A 9,125-nucleotide genomic window follows, 5' to 3' on the forward strand; every position below is an offset into this window, starting at 1 on the left:
TTTCAGTGCTTCTGTCACCAATTTAGTCTTTGGGGCAAATTGCCTAGTGGGAAAACATTCAATCTGGTGGCTAATGAGTCAGCTTTAAAGCAACTCTTGAAGGAAATCTTGAAAAACAACAACCAAAATTTTGTTTTTTTTTTTCTCTTCTCATGGCATAACAACCATATTCACTTTTTATCCCATTCAACCTCATATCTGTATTTTATAACCTCCAAAAATTTCATATGAAAAAGTGCTTAATTTAAAATTAAGAGATTCCTTTAATTTGCTCTGCTTTTTCTGTTCTCTATGGCACTTTTAATGTCCTAGTATTCAAGATGATTTATTTATTTACTATACTTATTTGATATTTTTTGTCTATACACACACACACACACAAATGAAGGCAAGAACATTGTTCACTGATGTGTTCAAGCATCTTGGCATATTACAGGTGTGCTATATATATTTATTGAATAAATAAATGAATTAAGTGAGTAATCAAAATTTCTTGCCATTTTTCATTTCAAAGTGAAATTACATGGGGCATTACAAGTTACTAATTTCTGGAAGGCTCTATATTATATAAATGTGAGTCCACAAAAGTAAGGGACCTAATATCTAGATTATCATATAGGTCCATGTAGGCACAACCTATATAAATGATTTTTCCTAGGCTCTAGCTAAATATGCAAAATAAGTCAGTTGTACTTCTATGGCAACATCCACATCTCAAAGACGTTTATTTTATTATTTTACTTTAACCTAGGCAACAGTTTAAGTATTGAAATCTCAACTAGTACATTTAAAATACTTTTTAGGGAGACATATCCTGTGGGAATGTGGTAGTTTTAGGTCTAGTATTAGTTTCAGGTGAAAAGTTGCTCATGCTCGACACACTATCTGACTCAAGAGCTATCAAGGTGAGTAAATTATTCAAAAAGGGAAGATAAAACCTGGGGCCCATTACATGTCTCCATCCCAAAAGAGACTCTTTGATCAGTGTCCTATTTTAGCAGATTTTCATGGCTTCACATTTTAAAATGAACTTAGTTTAATACATTTAACTAAAATCTCCTTGGGTTTCTATAGATGTATCCCTATTTTTAACTCCAAATGCTGGAGTGTTCAGACTTTCAAATGCTGAAGAACTATATCTTATCAAAAAGCAATAAAAATTCATTGAAAAGTACATACAAGCTTTGAGACTCTATCTTTAAGGACCTTGAAAAAGAACACGGAAATAATATGAAGAAATAGTTTCAATCTGGATTTATTTAAATCTGCTTATTTCAGATAAGAATCAATAATATTGATATATCTGCTTGTGTTAAATGATGCAAAACAATTGGCCAGCATGAATGTGAGCAAATGCAAACAAGAATACCTACTAGAAAATTATAAGTTGACTATGAGTCAATAATTATAAAGTAATTGAGTATATTAAAATGAATAAACTAATTATGGTGAGGGAAAGAACAAACAAATAAAACAAATAAAAATCCCACACTTGGGCCGGGCGCAGTGGCTCATGCCTGTAATCTCAGCACTTTGGGAGGCCAAGGCAGGTAGATAATGAGGTCAGGAGTTCAAGACCAGCCTGGCCAACATGGTGAAATCCCGTCTCTACTAAAAATACAAAAATTAGCCAGGTGCAGTGTCAGGCACCTGTAATCTCAGCTACTCGGTAGGCTGAGGCAGGAGAATTGCTTGAACCCGGGAAGCAGAGGTTGCAGTGAGCTGAGATTGCGCCACTGCACTCCAGCCTGGGTGACAGACTGAGACTCCGTGTCAAAAAAAAAAAAAAAATCCCACACTCAAGAAAACACAAATAGGCCGGGTGTGGTGGCTCATGCTTGTAATCCCAGCACTTTGGGAGGCTGAAGTGGGAAGATCTCTTCAGCTCAGGAGTTCAAGACTAGCCTAGGCAACATAGTGAGACCTCATCTCTACTAAAAATAATGATTTTATATATATATATATATATATATATATATATATATATATATATTTGTCTGTTTTGTTTTGTTTTTTGTTTGTTTCTTCAAGATGCAGTCTCGCCCTGTCGCCCAGACTGGAGTGCAGTGATGCGATCGCGGCTCACTGCAACCTCCACCTTCTGGGTTCAAGTGATTCTTCTGCCTCAGCCTCCCAAATAGCTGAGACCACAGTCGCATGCCAACACGACCAGCTAATTTTTGTAGTTTTTAGTAGAGATGGGGTTTCACCATGTTGGCCAAGCTGGTCTTGAACTCCTGAACTTGTGATCCACCCACCTTAGCCTCCCAAAGTGCTGGGATTACAGGTGTGAGCCACTGCGCCTGGCCAAAATGATGATAATATTAAAATTAGCTGGGCACGGTGGTGTGCGCCTGTAGTGCCACCCACTTGGGAGGCTGAGGGGGGAGGATTGCTTGAGCCTTGGGAGTTTGAGCCTGCAGTGAGTAAGACCCTGTCTCAAAAAAGAAGAAAAAAAAAGTAAACATAAATAAAAACGAAGTAATGTTTACTTATCAGAGGTTTATTCTGTAATGTCAATCCTACACTGAGAATATCTCATTCTCAATTTCCTCCTCTACACATGAGAAATTTTGATTAGATAAAATAATTTCAGTTTCAAAGGAAAAGGGGTGTCACATTTTACAAGGTTCAGTATGTAAAACAAAACAATAGGAAAAGCATGCAGGGCACCAGAGTTTGACCTGTTTACCTCACTGACTTTCACTTACACCACCCCATATTTCTCTGAATAACTGTCATTAAAACCTTTAGATACACTTTGTAAAAGTTTCTCGAAGGAATGAAGTTAATAGACTGCTCTAATGCTCAGCATTTTTATTCTCCATGAGATGCCACAGTATAGCTATCGATCATCAATTTAAGGTTTATTCTCTTTCTTGATACCATATATAATTTTCTCATCATTCTCATGAATATAATACTTTCAGGGTGTATATCAGGCATAAAGAACAGCAATTTTGTACTTAACTTTCTCATAGATAGGTATCATACTTCAGGATAATAAATCAGAAAAGTATTGCATTTTCACAACTTAGCAGTCAAAGCATATTTGCTTGTAACTTTTAAAACAGAAAATGAAAGAGACAGAGTAAAAAATTCTCTGTCATTGGCTTGATATGTAATTTTAAGAGTTCATTTAGTTTTAAATTCTCATTTTAATATTAAATCAAGCAGTCAATGAGTATTATACTCTTTCTAATGTATCTTTATTTAGCAAAATTTTTTAAATGCATCTTAACTAACATTCAGAATAAACGTGAGATTCAAAATACTTCTCACCAGCATTCTCTTATCAAAGGAAGTTTATTTGGTGTTCTTATATTAAGACCAAAAACAGGAGGTGGTTAAGAAACGGGGCTAGAATGACAATAAGCTTAAATATAAAATTGTTAAACAATTGAAAAACCTTCTATCTACCTGCAGTAACACATGCAATTTAGCTGTGTATACTGCCACCTATAATTCACTGAAATATAACACATTCTTCTTAGATAAAAGAAAATTCACAAATGTTCCTGAATGCAATAAAATTCTGCAAGGACAGTGTGAACATCAATAATTTAAGATAAAAGCACCATATTAAATAGAGGTCCTTAAATATCGCGGCATTTATCTTTTTAATTAATTTTTAAAATTTAAACTTAGATCTTTAACAATAACATATTTACATTTTGCTGGATGTAATGTTAAGTGGTAAAACAAGTGGTAAAAGTATTGTTTAAGCCCAAGGAAGCTGACAAGCATTCAGTTGGTCACAGTTTTTGATGGATTTGTTGGCTGCATAACTAACAAGTACTTAATGAAGATGTGCTGACTGGATGAATGAAGATTCATTCATAAAGATCTATTATATTTCTGCTATTACCTATAAAATTCTTCTTTGTATACAGTAGATCTGATTTTAAAACAGAAACATAAATAGGAGTTACTGTTACAGTCCCCAACCTAAGAATCAGATCTCATGCTCCCAAGCATACCCTTATTTTAAACATAAAAATATTATGTAAGTCATAAGAATGCCAGCTAAACCCAAACTACTAATTTTAAAGAGAAAAAAGAGAAACATTTTTACTTAGAGAAGCATTTGTTTTAAAATTATAAATGAATTTTCCCATCTCAACATAGCCTAATTCTGATACATTGTTAAAAAGAATAACGATAAAGATCAATAGACTTTTAAAATAAACAAATCATGTGTTCTAGGTTAAATATTTACTGATTCTTTGCCTTTCTGAGATAAATATAATCTTATTTTAATTCTAGGAAAAAATATAATTAATCAGATAAGAACCATTATACTAAAACAAATAAATGAAGACATAAAAAACCTTTAGGAAAATTCCAGTGTGAATTGCAATAAGAAATAACCATCAAAAACATCAGTAACTTAGATTTTCAGTCAGAAGAGAATTTGTCAATGCTATCCATGCATGTTAGAAATAACAGACCTCAGGATTCCAAAATATACTGTCTACTTGGGCCCTGAAAACCAGCTTACTATCTTTCCAACTGAAATAAGCCACCTTCCAGAGTGTCTCGGATTTTAACACCAAAAATTGGGTTTTTAAAAAATCCTCTTAATGAGGAATATTTTAAAAGGCTAACAATCCTACTTACCCCCTCTTACTACTCCAATGTCAAAAGAGGCTTACATTTTAATAACAGACATATCCAAAATTTTCAAGCCTTACTGTCCCCATCCAGAATCTTCATCTGTTGCTATCATCACTGGTTTCACATGACTAGGGCTACCTAGGTGTAGCTCCCAAGAGAAGGTTACTTTCCATTGTGTCTTGCATCACGGAAAAAACTTACCATTTCTGCTGTCCTTCAGAAACTTCTGTTTCATTTTGGGTTTTTTTGTTGGTTTGTTTTTGTTTTTGTTTGCCTTGGGGAGTAGACATGAAAAGGTACAATGTTAAGCCCGGTTTTAAAAAACATATGAGTTATATAAATATGCAGTATGCTATAAATTTAGTTATCCCATGGTTTTATACTTTTAATGAATTTTTAAATCCATCTGTAATTCATATTTGTATATTGTATAAAATGAAAAAATTAAACCTTCTTTTTCACAATGGTTGTGCAAGTTCTCCATTGTAATCCAAGTATACTCTGTGTGTAGCATCGTCTGATTTTGTGATCACTTCTGTTTCACAGATCTGTTTCTATTTTATTATGACAAAAACAAAGTTTTAACTGCAATGCCATTTTTTCCTCATGTGTATGTGTGTGCACACATGTGTGCATGTGTTGTACATTTCCACTTAAATTCTTGCATTCTGGACAACTGCCTATGCTTTATTAGGTGGCCAAAAATACAGAGTTAAGTATTTACAAACTCCATAATATCTAAACCACAAACAATATGAGTGTGTCAGTTATGGAATAAAGAAGACTGGGGTTAGCCATCAACCCAAGAGAAGAAAAAGGAAAATATACTATGGCAACCAACATACCATATTTGAATTGAAATATCTCCATTTCAGAAGGTTGAAGAACAGAGACACTAGAAGCTAAACAGTGTCCCCTCTGACTTGAAATTCGAGACATCATTTTAAATTTAACAGGTGAATCAGTCTCTCTTTTTAACTTAACCCTGCAACATGCTTCAAAATTAAAATACCTCCTGATTCTACCTGGGGCAGCAAATGTATTTCTGTATCAGCCATACTTTTAACATCTAACAGTCTCATCTCAGGTGGTTTCTTCTTAGTATGACATCATGACCTTATAAAATGAACAAAACAATTCAGAATATTGGCCATTGTACTTACTCTATACATATTTATATATTCAACATAGTATTATGAAATGAGAAGAAAATCTGAAAACAAAAGAAAATTATAAGAAGAGATACCACTTTTGAGTAGTGGCAGTTTTGAGAAATGCACTTTATTAGTTGGGAGACATCAAGTATTGTAACACACCTGTAATTAGGTATAGTGAATTTTTCATTTTAGGTAAAGTTTCTTAAAAATAACTAATTTTAAAAGACTTGTTACAAATACAGATTATTAAAAACATAGCTTGTGAAACTGAGGTATCTTAGAAATATATTTTAAAATTTAAAACAGAATTCATTCATCCAGTCAGCACATCTTCATTAAGTACTAGTTAGTTATGCAGCCAACAAATCCATCAAAAACTGTGACCAACTGAATGCTTGTCAGGTTCCTTGGGCTTAAACAATACTTTTACCACTTGTTTTACCACTTAACATTACATCCAGCAAAATGTAAATATGTTATTGTTAAATTAGGTACTTGTTTAGGTAGTCTGACTAGGTATGGTTTTAAAAAAAGCTTTGAGAAAATCAGCAATCAGCACTTTACCATTAAATTAGCAGCAGCCGCCAAGGTTCTCAAATATATATGCTAAGGAACAAGCAATAATATTAGGCTTTATCATAATTATAAGACTGAACATTGGCTATTAGCCCAAGACATACCAAAAGCATTGCTCAGGTGTGAATGCTGAATAAAGATCTCATGCATTTCCATTGACACCAAATTGGCCAAGCTTCTAGTGGAGATGGTGAAAACATAAATCAAATGAAACAAAATTGAGGACTGCTGGAATTATGCATTTAAGCAACTGGGTCCAAATTCAGGGTATTGGCCCATAATTGAATACATTCATTTGCTGTTTCTATGATCTTTCTAGAAAAGTGTTTTTGCTATCCCTACCTTCATTTCTTTACTGCTCAAGTCTGTCTAAACCTCTTCAGATATTTCTTTCTACCAATCTGCACCACTGTTGCCATTAAAATCATAACAAAAGCTGTCCTCTAGAAATCTTTGCTTAATTTATTTTATCCAAGTGTTTTCTTCATTCTTTATGCCTTTAGCACTCATAGTCATTATATGTTTTAATACTTTTCATACTCTTAATGAAGTTATTTAAACATATATATTCTTTATCAAATTGATTACAAAATCAAGGACTGTGAAATTCTTGAGAAACATATATCATAATTTACTTTTATTTTCCATTCTCTCACTATTCCTATGGCTAGGCTCCAATGCAGCACCAATGCATGTTTTTGAGAGTCTTTGCCTCTCAAATTGTCATAATTACTACAGAGAATGTTAATAAAAGCAATCATAGGCAGAAAATGGCAAGGAAAATGCTGAAAAGAAAGTTCAAATACAATTGAGGCTTAAGGCTCAGAATTGGGTATTCTAACGAATTCATTCTATTTTAGGAGGCTTATTTTTCACCAATTTGTTTTTAATTTTGAGAATTTTAGCACTCATTGGCCTGAATAGAGGAGAAGGTATTAAGATATTATGCTAAAGAATTGGAAAAAAAAACTAAATGACTCTATCAAGTTAAAGCCCTTTAGTAATAAAATTTTGACAAATATTTAAATAAAAAACTTAAAATGAATGAACTATCTGCTTATGAAAATGATATTTATAATCTATCTGCCTATCAGTTTTATCGTATAAATTTTAACTTACCGAAAATGTAAGTTTATCTGAAAGAAAGCAAGTAAATGTGATATATAATTATGGGAAAAGCTCATAATTGACTTTTTATATTTTTGAAGCTTAACTAAAACTTAGTTAGTTGTCTTCTTCACTTATCATTTTCATCTAGTCTTCAAAATCATATTGCAATTTCCCTCAAAATAGGGACACTAAATGTTTTGGTATCTGCTTAGTAAATAATATATATTTGATAAAGGAAAGAAAACCCCCAAGAAAATTAATGCCAATTATTCTCAACAAATATCTATTTATAGACTACCTCATCCAAAACATCTTACCATACAAATAGTTAATATTTACTGAGAATCCACTATAGAATAAGAATTTTACCTATATCATTTCTGTTGAAGCCTCAAAATAACAAGGTCAATGTATCATCATAGTTTAATAAATATTTCAAATGTTTGACACACTTAATAGGGCTTCAGAGTAATTTGTCCAAGTTCAAATATTTAGAGAAGCAAGAATATGAACCCAATTTGGTTTAATTCTCAAGGTTATGTTCTTCATAAATTTACCATATCATCTCCTGTCATAGTCAGGTACCTTCAGAAATGAGCAAAAAAGATGTATAACCTACCCTATAGAGCCCATTACGTATCCTCTGAATTACTGAGTACACTTCTAAAATAAACATGTTTTTCTTCTGTCAGTTCTTATACCAAAACATTAATATAAATTTTACTTATAGTAGTAAATATGATGCCACAATCATCTTCATTTGATTATGTCTTTCAAAATTTAAAGGTATTTTTAAGTTCCTGTCCATTTTTCTCCTGGCATGAATAAATTTAATTTTTTAATTTTCAAAACTTTATAATGAAAACCATTTTTAAGCAACATTGAAGATGAAATTAGCATGAAGTGATACTTGAAATTCATTTAACAAAAACACATTTCCCTTTTTAAAGATTGCTTCAGAAATGTTTACAAAATAAACACCGATATTTGCACCGTGTAAACTGCGTACATTTCTTGATTTTCCTTTGCTTTCAATCGCTGATGAATTAAGAGAACATGGCATGCTTCTGGGATCACTGATCAGTGTTCTTTAGGAACGTTGAGGCACAGGTACCTTTCTTTTGAACTTGTTTCATCAATTTTCTTGTTCCTTCCTTGAAATCTATGAATTCCACACTGGGCACTTCTGCATGAGAAAAAGATGACTGCTTATAATATCACTCTCTTGTAAGAAAACATATTCAAGCTTTGTTTCACTGATAAAAATCCCTGAAGAAGGAAACCCTCAAACATATTTATGAATTCCTCCATCACTCAACTCAGTAATGTACTAGCCAATTTGACTAGGATAAAATCAGCATTTCTGTCAGTCCAAAATCTGGATTAACTCCATTTCTAAGTTAATTTGAGATTTTTGTTTGTTTTACCTCCTAAGTAAATTCAATTCAGATAGACTGAAGAAAGCCCATGGGGTAATAAAATGAGCCTGTATATGGGCAGCAAAAGATCTGGATTTGAATTCTGTAATAATGTAGTGAGTTACTTAAACTCTGAACATCCTTATAACATTAATTATAATGCTGGGATAATAAAACCTATATAGATGGAGAATACCAAATATAATTTACATAACAATTCTAGGTAAATATTAAGCTGCTTAAAAAC

This window comes from Symphalangus syndactylus, chromosome 4, assembly GCF_028878055.3.
Source record: "Symphalangus syndactylus isolate Jambi chromosome 4, NHGRI_mSymSyn1-v2.1_pri, whole genome shotgun sequence".
Taxonomy (NCBI): domain Eukaryota; kingdom Metazoa; phylum Chordata; class Mammalia; order Primates; family Hylobatidae; genus Symphalangus; species Symphalangus syndactylus.